General features: G+C 31.1%; 1 protein-coding gene across 1 annotated transcript in view; it reads left to right on the top strand.

Annotated features, from left to right (window-relative positions):
- The window catches only part of LOC126850508 (octopamine receptor Oamb), a 108,459-nt gene that overhangs the window by 3,569 nt on the left and 81,200 nt on the right, over positions 1 to 23,690 (top strand). The gene's annotated exons all lie outside the window — the stretch shown is intronic.

The raw sequence follows: 23,690 nt of genomic DNA, 5'->3' as shown, positions 1-23,690 counted from the left end.
TCAAAACTTATTTTTTAAATTTAAATCTTTTATTTGATTCCATTATATCTTCAATTACTTGGATTAACATTATCAAAAAACATCATAAAGACTAAATTATTGATATTATTTCATTAGTCATGTAACATATTTGTACTTTGTCAGTTAAGGGTTAATTGGACCGACAAGTAGCCGGTACGAAAGGTACGGTGGCGTTCGGCGACCTAGATTTTAATTGCCAAAGTTATTCGGTTGCGTTTGCATTTAACGGCGCCGGCGTATTTTCGCAGTCGACGACAGCCGAGTGGCAATGTTATATGATAATATCGGGCAACTTTAATATCTGCCAAGCTCGTCCTCGAGCGCGATATTGCATGGTACTACATGTTTACGTAATATGCTATCGTTTTCGTTGCAGTAAGTAGACGAGTGCCACACGCACGCGTAAACTTATAAAATATATCTAGCAACACATCTGTATTACTAACGTACGCTGTTTAATTAGAAATGTTAATTAATGTTAATTAATAGAGCAACAATTTTGTCCACTTTTCACTAATCATAAATTTTCACAAACATAGAAGCGTCCAAATCTTGTTAAGATATTACTGAATATTTTCTATTTTAATTTTTATCTTTTACATTTTCTCTCTTATTACATACATCTATTTTTTATATATTGGAAATTAATTGCATGATTTAAAAAAAACATTTTTAAATAATCATTAAAATAAAATTACTTGACCTTTTTTTCTTTGAGAAAAATAAGAATAATTATTGTTTTTGGATACAACTTAAACTGAGAATATATTTAAACTGTAATATGTTTTTCGAATGATAAAATTTGCAGACAATCTACAAAATATATATTTAACGAAGAGATCATGTATATATTTAGATTTGCGGACTTTCCATGTTGGAGATTATAGAAACATGGGAGATAAATTGAAAATTTTTGTCTAACATACACGTGAGATAGATAGATAAATCAAATTTTCAACGAGAAATTTACTTTCATACTTCTGTGAGAAAGAAGTGCTTTCGCTCGGCTGGCACAAAGAAAAATGAGAGCCGTCAATCCTTTATCAGCATGCCGAGGGAGGAAAAGGAAAATTGCGCATCAATATGGTTTTATTAATCGGTGTGAATGAGTTACTTTCGTGCATCAAAAGGATTAAATTTATCATATGATCAGATGAAATTATTAGATGCCAAGAATTTTTTTCTTCACACAATCGTTTTAAAAATGTGAAAAAAGTTTGTGTCTTATGAAAAATATAGTAAATTGTGTATCGTTATAACAATTATTACAGAACGGCAACAAATGTGATTTTTGCAATTAAAATCATTAAGGTGATTCGTGATTAAAATTATTAATGTTGAAAACATTAGAATTCGATTCCTGGTTCAATCTCTTGTGATGTTTTTCTCGCTTATATGCAATTTTAAAAATTTTATCCGCAAATTTTATACTCTTATTAAAGAAAAAATTATTAAAATCAATAAAAAATTTGATATAGAAAAAAAAATATAATAGAAACTATATACAGAATTTTTATACTATATGATTATGTTAGATTTGTTTTATCACAACTCATAAAGAATTGACGATATTGAGCTTTATTTTTCATTCACTATCATAATTCTTTCGTAATGAAAAGGCAAAACGCTCCGCGACGACATAGTTAATTGAACGTGGACGTGAATATAATTTTGGTCGGCGAAAGGTGGAAATAGACCGCGTTAATCAGTGTGGGTGGCCATTACGGTTGGCCGCGAAATTCTCATTCGCGATATTTTCCACGGCAAACACAGAAAAACGAACGCGAAGGAAGGAATAAAAAGAGAGCAAATCGCGCTCTTTGTCTCCTCGCGTTAAACTCGAATCGTTCGTCAGAATTTGATACGATCGTCGCGCCTGTAAGGCCGAAGAGGAAAAAGCGAGAAAATTGACGAAATGGAAACGCACGTTCGTATACAACTGTCGTGCAAAACGTCGTTTGCGACATTGGTCATAAAGTAATTTCGTGCAGAACCAGGATAAACAAGAGAAATAGTCAATATTAAACTAGCGCTTCTTTCGCGTCAAGGCAACAATTAAACTTATTGTCATTGTTGATAACCGAGATAATTTAATTTTTTTTAATAGACAGGAATCTTTGAATTTTTTGCCAGATATTATTTTTAAATATAAATTATTTTAATATTCTTGAAATTTATATTTTTTTTTTTTATTTAAATTAGTTTACGCTAAAGAGAAAATTCTTTGGGAAATAAATAAATGGAATAATTTTATAATTATTTTCTTGACAGATAAAAAAATTTATGATAATTTATATCGGGAGAAAATACCGTTTGTTTTTGTTTGAAATATTATATTATGACAAGTAGTGATATAAAAGAATGATAATTTTCGCAATTATATTTTAATGTTAATTATGATGACATACAGAAGTAAATTAATCAAAAATGAATTAATAAATTAAATTACAAAGAAAATGAATTAATCGAAATTGAAGTAAACATTTTTGCATCATGAGAAAAGAAAATATAACTAATTGTGAGTTAAATTAGACCGCAAAATTGATAAAAACTGTAAAAACTGTACCGTGAACAGCTCGCTCGTTTGGAAAACGAATGGAATAATGTAACTTTTGATGCCATGTTGCAAAAAGTTAAAGAGATAAAGAAGTATATGAGAAACAGGAAAATGGATGTCTGTGCAAGTAAATGCTCATGTATCATGATGGTACATTATTTCGCTATGTGTTTTATACATATATCGATTTCTCCGGGTCATAAAATTTTACAGCTTCGTTATTCGCATGTCTACATTGCGAAATAATGTTGGAAAGATAAAATTGACAGAGATCGTTAACTTTACATTCGTCACAGAAAATATTGTATCAGGAATCTTTAATGATCAAAATTTATGGTCGAATTGATATATTAAACTCTTCTATGTGTAAATAAATCTTTACTTTAATTATCTTATTTTTAATATCTTATTATTTATTTTGATTTTTTTAAATTTGTGTGTATTATATATTATCCAAATGAATGAACTTAAAAGATATTTTTACTAATTAAAGCAACGTTAAATAAATTTAGATAAATCATATTTTAAAAATAAAATACATAAATTCAAAATTAATTAGAAAATTATAAATTTTACGTAAAATTGAAATAATTGACATTTTCAAAATATAATATCTGTCAATTCTAATTATTCGAAGAAGTGTTGTTCCAAATCTGGCACCGTAATATTAAATGCGCGAATATGACACGAATGTTTCGTATATGTTTTTTTGTTTAAAACCGAACAATATGCGCAAACTGTGCAAACTTTGTGTACATTGAAAGCATTTTGATCGCAAAAATTGGTAAAATCCGATACACCAGTTTGTACCTGCACATGCATCACTTGTGCTTTTCAAGTTGGAATAAACCCATTGTTTCTGACATAGAAGTGTTACAAATGGAATAAATTGTTAAAACAATGATATATATATATATATATATATATATATATATATATATATGTCATTGTTATATGTAGCAATTATTTTATAGCAACTTTAATTATCTCGTAGAAATTATATCTGAGAAATGATCCATTATTATCAATTATTTCTGTCTCTCTCTTGACTCTTTACTTACTTGTTACAATAAGTAATAATTTTACTCCATTATATAATTAATAAAATATCGCAATTATGTAAAAAAGTTTTGCTCACATTTCTATGAATATAATTTTGTTTTGATTAATATCTAATATCATAATCTATAATACAAATATAACATAATAAAATATTTTATTTTTATCAATTTAAAATAGATCCACAAATATTTAAAACAATACATTTATAATAATTATACAAGCAATACTATAGTACAGATAAAATTAAAAATCACAAGATGTGTGAGAAAAATGTGGAAAATTTATTTTTATTATTAGATTTTATGAACAAGAAGGATAATTGTCTTCGAATTGACAAGTGTCGAAATTGAGTTTTATATTGTTCAGAATTAATAGTGATCCACACATATTGACGTCATGACGGCAGACTGCTAGTATAGACAAAAGACCAATTTCCTGATACACCCAATTTTCAAATCGATCTCACTTTATGCGCATCGAAACGTGCCATTTTCAATATCACGCAAACTATGACCTATAACGCGAGAACGATGTCGACTGGACATGTAGATACGGGTTTCATTGCGGTCCATTCGGAGTAAGTCACCGTAAGCTAAAATAATGATGCTGTGAGATCATCGTGAATCAGGGAAGCATTCGGCTACCTTGCATTTTGGGATAATCCTGCTCGTTAAATTGTAGCAATAAATTCTATCATAGTGATGGTGTTATCAATGAAGACATATCTACATATTTTTGATTGATTACAAAAATAACATGATGCGACTGTTGTTTAATTTAAGCTTACAATCTGTTACGTATCATATTTGCAATACTTTGACATATATATTTATAAAGAATTATATGTATTTAAAAGAATAATACTTTTTAAATTTTATCATTATTGGTTTTTTTATACCTGATACAACTCAAATTTTGAAATGTGACAAAGGACATATTAAAAAACGGATTCATGTTAATTTAGTTTAGAAACACACATTTTCAAAGTTAATACTAATATGTTATATTGTGGCACAAAACCACAAATTTTCGTAATCTATATGTATATAATATTATCATTATGATGATATTTGTCAAAATTATAAAATTTGATTACGATATTTTCATCGATTACTGTATTATATTATGTATTAAAGTACTAATAACGAGCATCAGTCTAAACAAATCAAATAAAATTTAATTGATATATAAAAGTGCCAATATCAACGATTGATACGTGTTCAATAATTAATTAATAGAAATGTCAATGGCCACTTATTTGCGCACGTGCTACTCTATTGACATATTGTGTAACGTAATGATGTTTTAACGATATGTAAGAACAATAAATATATTGATATTCCAGCAAGTACCATTCATAAAATTACGTGTTACTTGTTACAAATTTTTGCGTTTGACATTATTTGCAATGTATTATTGCGTAATACCACTATTTGAAGATTAAACATGAAATATCAAAAGTAGTATTATTACTAAATTCCAAAATATTGCTTATAAAAATATAATATTTTAAAATTTGTGTTATATGTACATTTGTGTAATATTATGATTTTACATTATTCTGATATTTAAATTTTATACAGATTTGAGTATGTGACTTGAGTTTTTAGAACTCTGTCTTATTAGGATTATATAAGATAAACTTATTAGGATTATGTAAGATGAACTTTTAAGACAATATTATCTCATAAATATAGAAGCAACTTAAAACTGAAAAACATTTTTTTATACATGTTTTTATGTAACTTATAAATTTACAAGATAAATTAATATTTTCCTCTCTAATAAGATAACTCTGTATATATTTTATATTTTAAATTAAATTTTTAAAACGGATAAGCTCTTGATAGTTACTAAAGTGAAAAGTTTGGTTATCTATTTATAACTCTAAAACTTAATTAGCAAATATTTTTTGCATTCTTTTAACGACATATTAAGTATATGTACAGCGGATTTACATCTCTTAATATCGAATAGCTTTTTTCTATCTCTCTTATATAATTAAGCGTGCCTTCTATTTTCATTCCCTATTTTTTACAAAGTAAACATGTTCTCTCTTTTGCTCCTTCTATTTAATCTTGTTTAATTTTATCTCTTTTTTATATTCATATTATTATATATATATATATATATATATATATATATATATATATATATATATATATATTAACATGAAACAATGAAGCAGTACGCCTATACATCTGCGTATAGCTTTACCGCATGTGCATTTACATGCATTTACAGTTATAAATAAATGAATTAAAGAGAGAGAATGAAAGGATAGCATAGCGCGGAGAGAAATAATATTATATAACAATCTTTTCGAACAAGGTAACGTTATAGAGAATTCGAGATGTATGCAATTGTATGCGACGAAATAACAATGAAAATCGATCAATTGAATTAAAAATGAACTTTTTCTCTCTTTTTTTTTATTCTTTTTTTTTCTCACCTTTCCGCAATAAGGATAGTTAGTTTGCAATGTCTTATTTTAACTACAAAAGCTTGGATCCATTCAATTTACATTCTTAAAATACCGGACATCTTTAAAGGTCTTGCTTTAACAATTAAAAATGTTACAGTTTTGCTAGTTGTTCATATTCATATAAATATATATTTTTACAATATAAAAAATGGATCCATTTGTTTAAAATTATATTAATTAAAAACATTAAATGCTTTGCTCTTATTACATTTTTAATTCCGCTCCTCTGTAAGTTTACTTTGAAAAATCCTTTTAACATAGACAAAATTTGTGCAGGTTTCTTATTTAAATCGCATCCTATATTAAAATGATAAATGTAAATTATACTTCGCGGAAATGACAGTTAATTCATCAAATACATTGAAATACAAACTATCCCGATTCTAGGGTAATAACATATTGGCAATTTATTATCATAGAGAGATTCATTGACAGTAAATTCCGTCAATGGGCGAGATGCTCGCCCATATAGAACACGACTATCCCGCCGCCGATAAAACCCCTTGACAGTGGCGGCCGAAAGCAGTCCGACGCCGGCCGTCGTTGCGAACGGATATGTCGTTGTTGCTATTCTCCGTCATCGTCTTCCGTTAAACGCAAAGATAAAAACTTGGATCACGACCAAACGCACAGTCATCGCGTATATAAATTTTCCGAGCGATTGTTTTACATTGTTTATTTGACAGATCTCTTTAACGATGACGTTAATGACAACGTGACCGGTATTAATGACGATCGACAGTGAGCGTGAATAAAACACATGTGATTTTTGATCTATTATTAAATTTAAAGTATGATGTTTAGAAAAGACGATAGCTTTCAATCTAACGCGCTACGCGCTTATGATTCAGGTGTGATTTGACAGCTGTTGTGCGAAAATGTTTCTCTCCGCTTGTTTTCGAATATATGATTTTGAATTATTGACGATTCTTTAAATACGCGATCGAAAAGATCCGCGATCGAAGTCGCGAGACATAATTTGACGGGAATTATATGGTTATCTTCTGAACAATTGCTGTTGAAAGTCAAGTATATAACAATCGGAAGCCTTGTCACAGTTCTAAAGACAGTTCACGCTCCTTATTGTGCTTTATTATCATTATTTTTCCAACACACAGACATTACTTATCGCAGTTTTGCGAGCGATAATCTGAAGGCTTTTCACTGACCTGCATTCATTACACTGAATGTATACGTACGCAATAAACGTCGACGGTAGTTTATCTCGCGTTAATGCATTTCGCGTGGCGCGTTACACAACATTTGCGGTGACAGTCACCGCGTAAAAGATAGCGAGATACATCGATACCTGCGATCAACCGCGTCGGATCGCATAGCCAGCACGGATTAGATTAAACGCTTGCTTGTGTTGAATTTCCATAAAGATACGTTTGCATGCTGCGTAACGAGAGCTCTAAAACTTTACGCTAATTCTCCGAGAGTGCAGAATTACACTGTGGGTGCTCGCGAAGAATGGCGATGTGCATTTATTCGACGACGATTGTAGATAATATTTCGCGCAACGTAGTAGCGATTTTACGATCGATTTAATTTAATCTCGTCGACGATCGTCTTTTATTGTCGAAAAATTACTGAGGATGCTGGCTAGGTGAACCTGAAATTCATTTGCAAAGTGCGACTGAGGAAATCAATTTAGCGACATTATGGGCAAAGCGGGAAATTGACGGTGACGGGCCACCGTCGTCGGTCATTGAGAGACTCTCGTAGCTTGTAGAGATGCACCGGAGGAGCTAGGAGAAGCTGCGCTAATTAATTGCGATCTTGGCCCAGTTGTCTCGCGGAGATCGCAGACTCGCCGACACCGACACCGCCGAGAGGCAAGTTCGAATTTTCATTGATTTTGTTAGAGTGCGTTTTCAAGTAATATGCGGCTGCATTTGAGAGGAAAACGGTGTAACAGAAAATCGTTTTTTTCGAAATTGCATGGAAATTTTAAAGCTGGACGTATTTCTCATCGCAAGATAAATATGACGTTATAGGATTTTTTAAGGAAGGATTTACATGATTTAATCATGTATTTGTAATTTTTGTGTGAGTTTATATGAGTATTTTTTTAGTTATGTATTTTAATTTTTTTATGTATTTATATGAATATTTAATTATGTCTGAATTTATACGACAAGAAGTAAATATAATCTGCAATTATTTATTTATTCTTTTTTGTATCGCAATTTTGCAATTTAAGATACCATGCTCTGGTAATAAGAACATTTTGTTTTACAAACTTTGCGGTTGGACTCACTATTAATAGTGGCTATTTAATAGCGACAATTCTAAAAGATTATGATTTACAAGAACGAATGAATGTGGATCACATATATGATGCTTTTTCCATGCAATGTCATGAAAAATTAATTCTCTTTGCTTCTTTTTATGTCTTTGTCACAAATCATCTCAATTTTGTGACGAAACATAAATATTTTATGTTTACTTTTTACATTTTTATTAAAAGGGAGATGTAATTTCGAAAAAGATTGTTTCAGAGTATATTTAACTTATGATAAACATAAAAAAGCGAATAATTATTAAGATTAAGCCGCTCGGGAAGTGATTGTTGGATGTTCATAGAGTCTTCCCGAGGTTGATTGGCCCCTTTATTGACGACATAATCAAATGAATTACGCGACCGTTGGCGGGTTACCGTTTGCAGCAATACAATGTATTGATTTCCACAACTTTACCGGCATTAACTTAATCGATACTCATATAAACTCATATAAACTCGATATCTTTTACTAAGAAAATTATTTATCGAGTGGTCACAAGAAAATTATTCATTGAGATAATTAAGTTATAAAATTACAATAAAAAATAAATAATGATCAAATGTTAAAAAAGTATAATAATTATGTTTCTTTAAAATTTTACTAAGAAAACATTAATTTGAAATTATTTAAAAAACTCGGAAATTTTTAAGTGTGTTATACAATATACTAGTTACTATATGCATGAATAATAATCTGTCTATGGAAAAAACAATATAAGATAATTTAATCAAAAAATCTGTCATTAAAAGTTGTAAATTAAAACTTTATATTCGCCTTGTTATGCTAAATTATTAATCTATCTCATCTTTCAAATTTACTATCTTTTTAAAAGAATTTATAATATACGTTTAATTTATACGTCAAATATAATAAGTACGATGTTTTTTTTTTACTCTGTGCTTATTTTTATGGATAAAAATTGATTGTTTCAATTTTGCGTCTAATAATTTTTTATTGATGTTATCTTTTGCTTCTAAATCATCGCTTAGAATCAACAACAATATTCTGACCTCCCTCTCGATGTATCACAACAAAATTACTGTCTGCCAGTGCTTGAGGTCGATCACCTCTTAATCCCAATATCAATCAATTTAGAAACCGTTGCAAAGCGTTAAAGCACTAAACAGCTAGAGAGCGCAGAATTTCTAATTCTGTTTTTATCTCTCTTTGACATATATATATGTACACACACAATATCTTCTTCCGAATTATCATTATTTGTTTTTTATTTAATATGGATATCTATGATTTGAATTTAAAGTATCGTAAATCTTGAACTTTCATATATAGTATGCACAATCTATGGTATTGTAAGATGATTATTAATATGAATCTGAGGATAACAATAATTTTCTTCGATTTATATTGCATAATAAAACTGACTTATATATAATTCGATATAAAAATTGTAGGATATTTCAGCACGTTTCTTTTTCTCTTTCTCTTCCCTGCTGTTATAGCAATCGTGCCACATTTTTTGTCAACTGTCTTCTATTAAAAAATTTGAAAAAGAAGAGTGGCGAGCAATAAGAAAGATACCGTTTGTACACCCACGCAGCTTCGTATTGCTGTCACGTGTTCTTTACAAGCACACGTTATTATTTACTCCGTATTTTTTTTGGAAACCACCGCATGCGTTTATTTGCGCATGCAAATAAATATGTTAATTTACGTGACGATAAATTGAAATAGTTGACGCATATGTCGCAGTATCCCTGACCTAAAGTAACATTTGTGATCAGCCCAGTATGTTTAACTTAGGGATTTTATCTTGGCGCTGAGAAAGCTGGCGCGTTTCTTTTACAATTTATCTGAAAACAACAACAAAAAGATATCTGATTTAGATCAAAGCGTTGTCGGACTACTTCAGGATCTCGTTTTTTTCACGAATCGAAAGAGCGTGAGCGCAAAAGTTTACAAGATCTTGATTCCTGCAAGCTTACAATGTCACCTATTAAAAAAAAAAAAAAACTATTTCGTTTTATACGACAGGCACACACACACACACATTTTTGACATACATATATATATATGTGTATGTCCAAAAGCATTTATATAAGACGTATAAATATGCCATCTTAAAGATTCGTTCGTTGCGATTACGAAACGTATGTATGTACACGCCATCTTAACCGGTATTTGTAGGAGTACTCATATATATTTATATATCGCATTACAAAAGACTCGCCACAGATTTCTGATAAGAATTGACTCATACTTTTTTTATTTGTTCTTAATATATCGAGATTTAACATAATAATGTTATAGCGCAAAGTTTCGATCGTAAGAGACACATTCGCTGATTCGGCGCGCCCAGCTGTAGATGATTGTTTCGCGCTCTTGTGATACTGTAAGGTTAATGATTGAGATCTTAAAGCGCAACGGATGCCGCCTGCATCTTCGTTTTGCATGCTATTGTCGTGGGGAAGACAATAGGCGACATTCCCGAGTGTCAGCTCTCTCTCTCTTTCATTTCTCTCTTACATGTCAGTTCTGTATTTTCCTTTCTAGGTGCCTGGCGCGATATCTAAGAGATCGCTCATCTGGAAACCACTCTTTCCGAACCCACTCGTCTGCGACAACGCGATGATCTAATGAACGGAATAACCCGCGAGAAGTATATTATTGAACGTCACCAATGGATATTGTTAAAAATTATTTTAGTAAATTATTTTTGAAATCAGTTTTGGTGATTATTTTTCAAGTTAAAAAATTGCATATTACATAAAAATAAATAAAAATTATTTGATTATGAAAAATAAGAACAAAAAAAATTATGAAAAAATTTTTTAATATCAGATTTCTTTATATATTTATGTTTGACCGCGAAGCAGAGAGAAGTCAGTGAACGCGCAAAAATATTCGAAATATTGACCATTTTTTAATTATTTTAAATTTCTTCACAGCAAATGCAAGATTAGGCATACAAATATAAAATTTTGATATTTGTTTTTATTATTTATTGCTGCGTGATTTTTCATCTGTCTCATCAAAAATGTTTAATATTTAGTAATTAAAAATTCTTTATCTATCTTTTGATTTTTTTCAAAATCTGTGAGAAAAATATTCAACGCACGATACAGAATTGCAGGCTATTATTAAATTGGCATTAGGGATGGCTGAATAGAGAATCGGCAAAGTAGCGACAAAGCTTCGTTAATAAAAGGATCTGCTGTATTCTTCACCGCAGTAGATCTCACAAAGCTCGGTGATATCATTAAATCGATCGTTGGATAATGTCATTGGTTTTCTTTCCAATTTCGTACCTTTATACTAAATAGCAAAGCGGGACCTTCTGTGCTCGCAATAAAAAAAAATAGTAGTGGATTTCTTCGCGAAATGTACATTCCGCATGCTTCTTTTATATTTTAACCAACAAGAATTTCAATGCTCCGTATATTTTCGCGATAATAAAGTGCTCGCGAATATATCTATTGACCTAAAAAGATATTTTTAGGAAGCCATTTGCAAGACACGAGATATTAATTTGATACAATAATTTGGATATTTTTCTCTCATATTTTTGCCATCCATTCGCCATTTTGATAAATCCATTTGTATAATCATACTTGTATGTACGAAAAGTTTAATTTTTTACCTTCATAAGCATATGTGAATATCCTACATGATATTTCACTTATATATGATCTTCTTCAGTAATAATTAATTTAAACGTGTTAGAGAAATGAATTTAAAACAAGAATATTTAAATAGGAATGAGCAAGAGAAAAGAGAAAGAGAGAGGGAGGGAGAGAGAGAACGAGAAAGAGTTCAACTATTTTGCTGATTCATAAACCAGAATAGTTTCTTATAGATATAACTGATTCGATTGTGGATATAAATCGCTAATATCAAGATTAAATATTAGATTTCTTAATAGAGGATACTGGGGAGAGATATAACTGAATATGTAATTTATTAATTGCAAATTTTGAGAAGAGAGATGATGCCATTTTTAATTACAGCTACATGAGTCTGTATACCTTGCAAATTACAAATATGCAGATCATCAACCCGAATGTACATTTTCAATACTCAACTGCTGGCTCTGCCGGGAACTTGTAATGTTATTTGCGTCAAGATTATTTATTATTTATATAGATTTAAAGGAAATAATAAATAGCCTAATTTTTTTTCAAGGATCCGTTCAACAACAACCATGTTGGATTGATCAATCGCAATTTTTGACATGTAATTTGTCACAATCTATTAGCGCTATTAACGAATCGAGAATCCAATGTGTTGCGACACATTTTCTCTGCTAATAATAATGTAGCATTCGTAGTTGCAACAACAAAATTGCAGTATTGTAATTGTAGGATAAAGTGCGTACAAGAATGAAGACAAGCGGAAAACGTGCTCGCAATAGATTATTCGTGGACGATGCATTTCGCTCGTTTTACGAAAAGAAGTACACTCGGGGTTTTGTTCAATAAATCATGTTACGATGGCGAAGCGAACGCGAAGGCTTTACTGCATGCGAATATCCATGACTATACGAGATTGTCATGAATGACGGATGTAGCGTGTCAATGATTTTTATCGCGGCACGTGCAACGTCGATAACTTACATGCACGCGAAAAAGAAGATACGAGAGATACATCGGAGATGCGTAATGTGTAACGTATAAATCATTGGAAATTTTGTAGAAAATTCATTAAAATTTTAACGTGGCGCGCAAAGCTCATTGCTGCTCGTCGAATAAAATATTATGTTTTATTTAATTTTAAATATGTGTAAATGCACATTTTTTAAAAAGAATCTTAAATTGCCAATTATCGAGATATTTAAAATTACGCAAACACTAAAACGTTATGGAAATAAATTAATTAAATTTTTGCTATAATTGATTTTATTAATTGATCAAAGAAACCAGTCTCTTTTAATAATACTATTAAGGAAACTCGCAATATCCTATATATTTTTTCGTAATTATCATAAACGTAAAAATAATTACGTTTAAAACTGCATCCATATAAATTCTATTAGACGCATTAGCATATTTTTGTTGCTTTGTAGAAACTGTGCGTAAAGAAGATTAAATGGAATTTGTAACAAAGCGACCCATATTACTAGCAGGCTGGTAAAAATCACAAAGTCTTGTGATTTTTAATCATCTGATGCAGTCGTTTTCTCTCCGGGAAAATGAATGTAAGTGTAATTACTTCATGTAGTAGCAAGCCGAATTACACTCACGGTTTTCTTCAAGCCAGCTCTCATTTGCCGTTCCTTCATGTTCGCCTTTCAAATGCGAGCTTACAGAAAACGATTTCATGAGATAGAGTTTCGCGAAGTTTCTTTTTTTTTCGAAGAAATAACTTTGGAATTTCAAAATTTTTTAAATTAGAGAATTCACATACTTATAAAAACAAGCACATGAGATTAATTCTTTTTCTAGCGGAATTCTTTTATTCTTTTAATTTTTTTGTTAATTATTTAAAACACCACAGCAGCAAAGAATGCGCAGTGTTTTTTCTGTTTATTTCTAAAAGTTTATTGACGAGTAGTCATATCGATCCTACATATCTTACAAGAAATTTTTCCAACGGAGAGAATTGGTATCGGTGAAGGAAAAAGACAAACGTCACGTAAGCAAAAGGTACCATAATTTGACCGAATTCAATGGACACGTCAGCCAATTCACTAGATAACTAACGTAATCCAATCAAGTGGAACGCGCTGATATACAGCAGCGGTGCGTTTTTTGTAGAGAGGCCAGAAGTATTGATTTACCTGGTCAGTCGTTAAGAGATAAGCCCGCTTACGTATATCGCTTGCTACACACAATTCTTAAATAGACCTGACAAAAATAAACTCCAATTAACGAGCGTCTTGTATACAGTTTGTCGTATTTAGCTTGATTAGGATCGCATCGGGAATAATACAACTTCATTGTTTTAATCAGTCCAATTCCATTAAGCAAAAATGCATTTTAAAAACGAACTCCAAGAAAATATCTAGATAATTAAAATTGAAAAAAACGAAAAAATTGAATAGAAATTAATTGCAGGAAAGATAATAATTTGTGTGTTTTTTAACGATTATATATTTTATGTATATTCTGGTCATTATGAATATATTGTGCTGGTAAAATTTGCACACGTTCATATTGCAATTTTAATATTTGCAAATATACATATATATGCGGCGTAATCATATTATTATATTATGTTTACAGTTTAAAATTATATATTATATTTAAAAATTTTTTATTTTTATTCCAATTTTTATGTAGAAAGTGCATTAATATTACCATTTCGAACAATTATCTATTCACTTAAATTAAACACGTGCATACCGCAGAGTTGTACTTTTCGTGTCAAAATAATAATATATAAGCACTGCATAATTGGATGTTCTCTTTGCCAAGAAAATCTCACAAAATTAAATATTGTTACGTGCGTGCACGGTCGTGAAAATAACCATAAATAAAACTTTTCACGAGAGCTTCGAGTTAATTAAATTTGAGGAGCGTTGCTCATATTAATTATTAGTGGAAGGAAGCTTTTGAAAATGACACACGTCACTCTGTTTCATGCTTGGAAACCATAATTCAATAGCCTTATTGTATGATATGCCTTGCCGTAAAATTTATAAAACTGAATTGTTATATATATATATATATATATATATATATATAATTAAAAATATATATATATATGCATATATATATATATATATATAATTAAAATATATATATATATATATATATATGCATTATATATATATATATATATATATATATATATATATATATATATATATATATATATGCATTATATATATATATATATATATATATATATATATATATGCATATATATGAATATATATACATGCGTGCAAATTGTTATTAATTAAGATAGCAAATAAGCAATCTTTGATTCGTATTAACTTAGACAAATTTAATGGTGACAGGGTCAATACGAGCTTTTAAGCATTAATGCACATACTATAAAAAACATATACAATATACTTATATATCATAGTGTATCTCTCGTTTTTAGGGGGGAATATTTGAATACAGCAGATGTATTAAATGTTCAAAGACATATTGGTCTTGTCATCGTTGCTATTATTTATTATACGGTATTATGTGTTTTTATGTCTGAATTATTTTTTTTTAGATTATATGAGAACAAAGAAAGTAATACTATAATTTTGCTGTCAAATAAAGTCTCTCTATATTTTATGCTTTATTATAACTAAAAATATATATAATTTCATTACGTAATAGCTAACAATGAAAAATTTATTTCTCGTTGTTAAAGTATAATCCAATTAACCGACATGGAAAAATACACTCGCATATTGCGTATTAATAATAATAATATTTAGTGAAAAGACAATGTTATTTTATTGTCTTCTAACGCTTTTGTCATATACCAACTATAAAGTAAGTTTTTTAATTATATTGTAACTGCCTTTTCTGATTAGAGCTTTAAATTATAAAATCTACATATATATATATATATATATATATATATATATATATATATATATATAAGGATTATTCATTTTTATACAAAAACAAACCGATTCCCGCCATTGAATTTTAAGAAAAAACCGCTGCTTTGATTACATTCTTTAACATCGAGTAATTTTAAAGAATTAACTTTTGATAAATAAGAATAAAAATAATTAATAAATAATTAATAATTGAAAAATAATAAACAAAATAATTTAATAGCCATTTAATTCCCTTATAAATCCAATGTGACTTCTTTCAACATTTAAATGTTTTTTCTTTGCTAATGAATTTCAGGCTACGCATAATGATCGTAGATTATCGTTTTGTTCTCGGATGTGTTGCACATGGGACGAGAGTCGCACTTACACATTTACTTTTATTTCCTTTTTTGTTTCTCTCGCCCAATTTAGCCCACAGCATCCAAACAAATGCCACGGATTACATACATCTATTTTCACACAAACGTGAAAACACCAAGAACACGTGTTATGCTAATCTATGAACAACCGCGTATGTATATACCGGTTCTATTTTACTCTAGTGAGTTTACACCGGGCAATAAATCGCGAATGAAGTTTACGATCGATACGTGTCTTTGAATATCATCCTCCCCCTCGTAAATAAAAATATTTTTTAAAACTTAAAATTGACTTGTTCGTGATCTTTTTTAAGAGCTTAACAATGATTACGAACAATTGTAATGACGATTAAATAATCGATGATCATGTGACTTACATCAAATATATTATAAGAAACTTTTTAACTATAAAATCAATTTTTAAAGAAAATCCAATTTTATATATATTTTTTAAACATTTTCTTTTGAATCTTCTTTAAATAAAGTAACATAGTTTTTACAAGAATATTTAATGAGAGAATAATGTATATTTCAGAATATATTAATTTTTATGTAAATAAATTTTAACAAAACATTATAATGCATGAAATATCATTTTTGAGAATGTAAACTAATTTGATAAGAAAATAACATAGATAATTGATCGTGGTCGTAATGGTTTTTTTTTTCATTTATTTATCCGTGATGTGGAAGAAAAAAATCTATAGATGTCGAGGAGCGTCTACACGCGGGTAATCGATTTTCTTTCATTGCCAAGACGAGATCGGGAATCGTTCTCCTACGATAGGAGTTGCGCGGGCACCGATGACGAACTTAATTGGATTTAATCTCGTTTTAAGCAGCTGCCTCGAGCAGAGCACGCCAACGTTCAGTCCAACAATAGAATCACTTTTGGCCCCGTGTATGTACGTATACACGTGCCAGTCATTTTCAGGCGTCGGTGACATCCTGTGAAAAGAATCTATTCTAAAGCGATTTGATGAGAACAATCGGTGATCTCTGTGACGAGTTTTTTGAAATACAATAATTATCTCGATAAATATTTGAAAATGAAGTAATAAGGAAGAAATGAATCATTACTCATAAGATAAAACAATCTGACGTTAAAATTTTATATTGAAAGAAGTTCTCGTGCACACCAATATAATAATTAATGTAATGATAATCAATGCAATAATTATCGAAATATTAACGAAATGTTGACAAATTAATTATTCTTTTATTAAGTTTAAGTTTAGTTAAGTTAAGTTTAAAATCGATTAATATATATATATATATATATATATATATATATATATATATATAAGTTAAAATATATATACATGTTTAATAATAAATTAATGGGAAATAATGTATCAAATTATAAAGTTAATATCGCGGGCGAAAAAATACGGTGTTAATGCTATGAATAATTTAATTCGCATTTGTCATAGGAAGCAATTTGATTTGGAACAACGCGTTTAAAATTTTATGATATTTTGTCGAACTCTCACCCCGAACGAATCCGCGATGGCTAAACGATTCGGCCGTGGTTAATTTAATTCTTTGGGGATCGTTAAGAGCATAGCGGGAGCTTAAATTCGTTCCTAACGTTTCCTTAATTTTGCGGCCGCGCTGTTACGCTCGACTGCACCTTGAAATCCGAAACTTTTTCCTCTCACGTCGGAAAAATGAAATTCTTTACGGAGAAGCAAGTCTCGGCAAATTGCCGGGAACAAAAGTTTAAAGGTCTCGATTTGTCTTCCAGCGTGCGAGAATATTTTCCCCGTGTTAAATTAGTTCGTGAAACATTAATTGAGTATGCCGTTGGCATTCGCGCGCATTCGCTGTAGGGTTCGCGCGTTTTAATGTGTAAATTCTTCTTCGTTCGTAACTTCACGAATTCTACATTTAATCCTAGACAATCGCTTAATCTTAATTTCCCTGTCACGTGTTGATTTTTTTGTTGTACATCTTTTTATTTTTTTTAACTATCTTATAACAAAACTTTCAGGTAATTTAGCTACTTTTCCATTATCTCATTTAATTCTTTAATAATCATATTATTATATGATTTTGATTCGTTCTTACCATTGCGTAAAAAATTGAGACTTGCTGTTATTTGATATGCTTTATGTACGCAATGCATCACGCGTGCCTTGATGTTGACGCGAAAAAATGTTGCGATTATTGAATACGAATGAATTCATAGCCGATTTAAAAAATGCGAAAAAAATGCCGCCAAGCGTATTGAGGGTGTCTCATGTCTCATGATCAGCGACAGACTCGACTTCTCACGTAAAACCCGTCTGAATTTTGGATCGCGTGATACCGCAGCATGACTATCGCGGGAGAACAAAGCGAAAGCTGCCAAGATAGGCTGAACGTAACTCGAAGAATACTGAAACATATCGCAGTATTTGTGGGAATCTGCTCGAGCGTGCGGAAATGGTTGCAAAGCAAGAATTTCCGTGCAGATAAGGGATGCCGCGCGATATTCGAGTGTTCTCTTTAAAGGTACTTTGCTTCTGGAGCTTCGATGAAAAGCAACGTCGAAGATCTTTAAGACGTTTATATGTATATTCATATCTTTCGATGATATTATTTACGCTTTATTTATATACGATACCGTTATAAAAATAAATACGCAAACACTCTTATGTTTTATTAAATAATACAACAGATTTGTTTGATTTAATAAATAATGTTATCTATTTAATAATGTTATCTATTTTTGCGCATAAAGCTTTTCTATCAAGCTTTACTGACTAAAGAAAGATTAATAACCAATTAAATAAGTAACTAAAATAAATTACAAAAATGAAATATAGTAAAATAAAATTATTAATTTAAAAATTTAAAGTCACGTTATCAAATCTTTTTTCTTTACTACATAAATAACACATACAGATACTTTAAAGCGTGAGCGGTATATTATATAGAGATATTAATCGTGTTATCGATTTGTAATTTATATGCATACAAAAATTTATATATAATAAAAGTGAAAGTAAATACGTTAATATATTCCGCTGGTTTTCCATGGCTTTCCACTTTTCATAAAATATTTATATACATAAGCTATTATAAAGCTATAATATTCATTGTAGAACATATCGGCAACTGTTTATAATAAAAATCGATATATAACTGAATTAATAGTTCTCTCTCGATTTTCTATGTTCTCATACAAATTTATAATCAGTCATTTGAAATAACAATCAAATTATGCACAAAACAGGACAGATGATCGTCTAATTGACATTTTTAATAGTTATCATTTTTCATGTTCTTCAATTCAATCTAAGATAAAAGAGCTCTTTTATATCTTTGTTATTATTAACATTATATTTTTTTAACTCTTGATGTACAATTTCACTCTCTTTAATTCTCGTAGTATCATAAAATAAAATTAAAATTTTTGTAAAATTATTTTCCGATATAATAGAAATAGTTTTGAATATCCTATATAGAGATATACTTTTTCAGATGCAAATTCACCGAGATTTTGAGTAGCCAGACAAAAAGTTAAATCAAGCGAGATTATCTTGAATGACTTAAATAGTTTGAATGATTAAACTTATACATGACTTAAAGCACATTTGCGAAGTGTTTGCAAGCGTAAAGTAAATTTTAATTACATTTTGTAACATGTTTGTGCCATCGAGCATCTCTTCGTGATGAATGCGTGCAAATTTATTTCGCCCAGCGAATGTTGAAGGCGGTGTTCAAGGTGTTTTTAAATGCACGCAAAGACTATAATATCGCGACCATGAAATCAACCACTCAATTTACTCGCAGGAGCAAAGTCTCACGTTTAATAACAGCTTGCCTGTAGCCGGCGACACGATCGGCGCCGTTGACGGTCGAGTTCGGCGTTATTTTCAAAATGCGAAGGTCGAAGGGTAGATTGTGTTGATAATCTGTATTCGCCAATCGCGGACTTTATCGTTGAATAATCGTGGTCTGCCGTATACTTAAAAAAAAAAAAAAATTTATGTCCAAGTGAGTTCGAGTTTTCGCACAAAAATGTCCGATCTGATCTTTATCGGGATGAACGATGATTTGACGAATTATGTAGATAAATTCAATTTTTTCGTGACTTATTCTTGGCGCGTGGAAATTTTATCAGATGTGATGTCGGCATGAAGTATCAGTTGTACGATTTGATTAAAATTGTATAACTACCGTTCTATATATCGATTCTTATTACTATCATCGGATCACATTTTTTATCTTTGAAAATATTTCTCTTTTTTTGAAGATTGCTTTATTTGAGTTATCTGTAATTATAATATTCCGGATATTATCAATTATAAATCTATTCATATTTGCTTTTACATACGCTGTTTATGCGACAACCGGTTATTTCATCGATTTCTGATGTCGTATCGTCGTGAAATTTCGTTGATATTTTACGCAAACACGATTATACTATTCCTGGCATGTCTTGGCGTAGCGATAATACTTAACTGCTTATTTAAAGCTCAAGCCGTCAATTATTTGAAATGTCACTGTCCGCCCACCTTGTCATTTGTCATTCGTATATTGTTGACATTATGACGCTTCGTTGCTTTGATGCAATTTATATTTACACGAAAACATTTGCAAATTTTTTTGCGCTGTATTATATAATTACGTAATTCAAAATTGTGATTAATATTGTTTTGTAATTCTTATAGCTTGAATAACGAGTGTCATTTAAATATATGCACTTTTTTTTCTTCTCTCATTTTTAAGTTACTTTGGTTGTCCTCCACATACGATATCGATAAAGAAATAACGATATTATCGTCGATTTTTTTATGGTACCGATGTAAATCGCTGGTACGAGCGTCTGGGATTTATGCTTTCCACAGGCACGTTCTAGGATTTTTCTCCGCATCGCCGGTGAAGCTAGCTCGGCGGCTGCAGTGGATGGACTTGGCTTTCGTCGTCCAAGTCTCATTTCATTCACGGCACGACCACCCCCGTACCGTCAGCTCCGATTTCTCTCTTTCTTTCTCTTGCTCGCCTTTCCGCTCCTCAACTCCTTACTTCTCTCTTTCGTCATCTTGACTGCGCGGGTCCGCATTCATCTTCTTTCAGTATATTTCTTTCCTTTTCTTTCTCTCTCTCTCTCTCTCTCTCTCCTCTTCTTCTCCGTTTCTCGAAATGTCACGCGTATATAGCCGCTAGTAAGCTTCGGTTTCATCTGTATTCTTGAACTTCATCGGCGAACTTAAAAGCAAAAAGAGAACAAAAGCCCAGCCGCGCTTTTGTATTTGTGCACAAGCATGATTACTCATACGCGTGGGCTCGCGTTGTACGAGAGAAGAGATCCCCTCTTCAGCCCTTGCTCATTCGAGCAAGGATGACGTAAGAATCCTTTTAATCCTTTCCCGAAGAATAGGTCATCGATGACAGGATGGGATGGATGTGCGAGACGATCTTCTTTCACTGCACATACGTCGCCGTCTCGTTTCATCCCAGCGTATTTTTCATCGATGCGCGTAAAGTGGAAAGCACGATAGAAGCGTGTGCTCTGTGGGGTCGTAATCTTTGTCTCTCAGTGTTTTTCTGGTCGTCAGACTGCGTCAACTGATATTTGCGACTCTAATTCTTCCTCTTATATATAACTTTCATCTTTTCATCTTTTAATCCATTTTTTTCTTCACTGTTGCTTTTCGAATATCTTATTTTTCTGACAAGGTTGTGTTTTTTATACATAACACGTACTTATGCTTTTTTTGTATTTCTTAAGGAATAAATTTTAAAATTTAAGAATGTTTTTTTTTATTCTCTCTCTCTCTCTCTCTCTCTTTCTCTTTCTCTCTCTACACACACATCTATATATAGGTAATTTATATCAATTGTATTTACGCGCTGATACGGTGGTTTTGTCGAACGATCGCATTTGACACTAGATCCAATTAAAACTTTCTCGTTCAAGACAGAAGGCGGATAGTCGATTTTGCCGGCTAATGCAACCCACTTTCGTTTTGCGGAGTTACAAATTGAAAGAATCAATATCGCTGTAGGGCGAAGCTTGGAACAAGAAAGAAGCTTAACGCTGATTGCGTTCGTTATTACTGTCGATGCGCGGATAAAAAACATATTTTATCTTTCAAAGCGGATATTATTTGTAATTTATTTTCAACATTTTAGTGTCATGGAATAAAAAATATGAAATTTAGTATATTTTAAGTCTCGAACTAAGCCAGTTTAAATTTGCCAATTTTAATTCTGCATTTTAATGACATTATTGGCAATAAATCTTGCGAGTAAAATTTTATTCTTTCGCCATTTCTTAGGTTGAGAAAGTTAGTTTTCTAGATATAACGCGATTTTCGTATTTTTCGATAAAAAAATTAGGAAAAATTCAGAAATCAGATGATCTATGCGTTCTATTTTAGAAAAGAAAATCACTGACAATTGAATAATGCAACTACTCATGATGCATTCGCATTAACTTGTACGAAATGGTTCCGAGTCTTATGGTTAGTTCCGCAAATAACGAGGCACTCGGTATGTGCGGTATGTATGGATACAGAAAATAAGAGAGGACGAAGGCTAGGAACGACAAATTGTCCGATTAAATTAGTTGGCTAATTTTCTCGATGAAACAACGCAAACGTTCATTATTTAAACCTGCGCCGAGCTTAAGTAGTTCAAATACCGTGTGGACATTGCTTCGACGGTTAATCTGGTGGCTAGTTAAGTCGGTCGTAGGTCAAAGGGTGGTTTGGGCGCGCGATGGTCAACGCGGGAGGTAGGATGGACCGATGGGTATGCCAACACGAAATCCTGGTTTCTCGAACCCGGATACCGTGGAGTTGTGCGCACGATGACCCGTGGGACGAAAGCTCGCGGCTGCCTGGCTGGTTGATTTCGTAGTAGTAGTAGAAAGTCCTTGGTATGCCACATGAACACCCTGAATATTGGTTACGTACGTGTCTGACCTACCGCAACCAGCCGGATATGTCACTTGCGGGTGCGCGCCGATTTCATTGCACCACCCTCTCAGAAATCCGACAAACTCTCTCTCTCTCCCTCGCCTCCTTCCTTCTGTTCCTCGACTGTCTTCGATTTCTAACGGAGACATTTCTGTTATATGCTGGATCAGTCGATCCAGCTTGTCGATGATGTTAGATTGGTGACGGAAAATAAATATCAAATTATCTCTCTTTGCAAAAGATTAATATTATAGAATATCTCTCTTTAGACTAAAAAATTATTGAATTTATATGAGGATCTAATATTCAATTATCAAATATGTCAAGATGTCAGCGAAAATTTAGCATGTAATCTTTCTGAACAAATATAAAATAAATTTAAATAGTTTTTAAAATTTAAAATAGAACATCTCTTGCTCTCTTAAATTTTAATGTAAAATAAATTTAGCTTTGTAACGCTTTAAAGCGAAAATCTATTTATTTATCTACCAATAAGTAGAATCGAAGTAATCAAGAAAAACTTATTTTTAAAT

This window comes from Cataglyphis hispanica, chromosome 6 (assembly GCF_021464435.1).
Source record: "Cataglyphis hispanica isolate Lineage 1 chromosome 6, ULB_Chis1_1.0, whole genome shotgun sequence".
Taxonomy (NCBI): domain Eukaryota; kingdom Metazoa; phylum Arthropoda; class Insecta; order Hymenoptera; family Formicidae; genus Cataglyphis; species Cataglyphis hispanica.
This window is presented reverse-complemented; position numbering and strand designations above follow the sequence as displayed.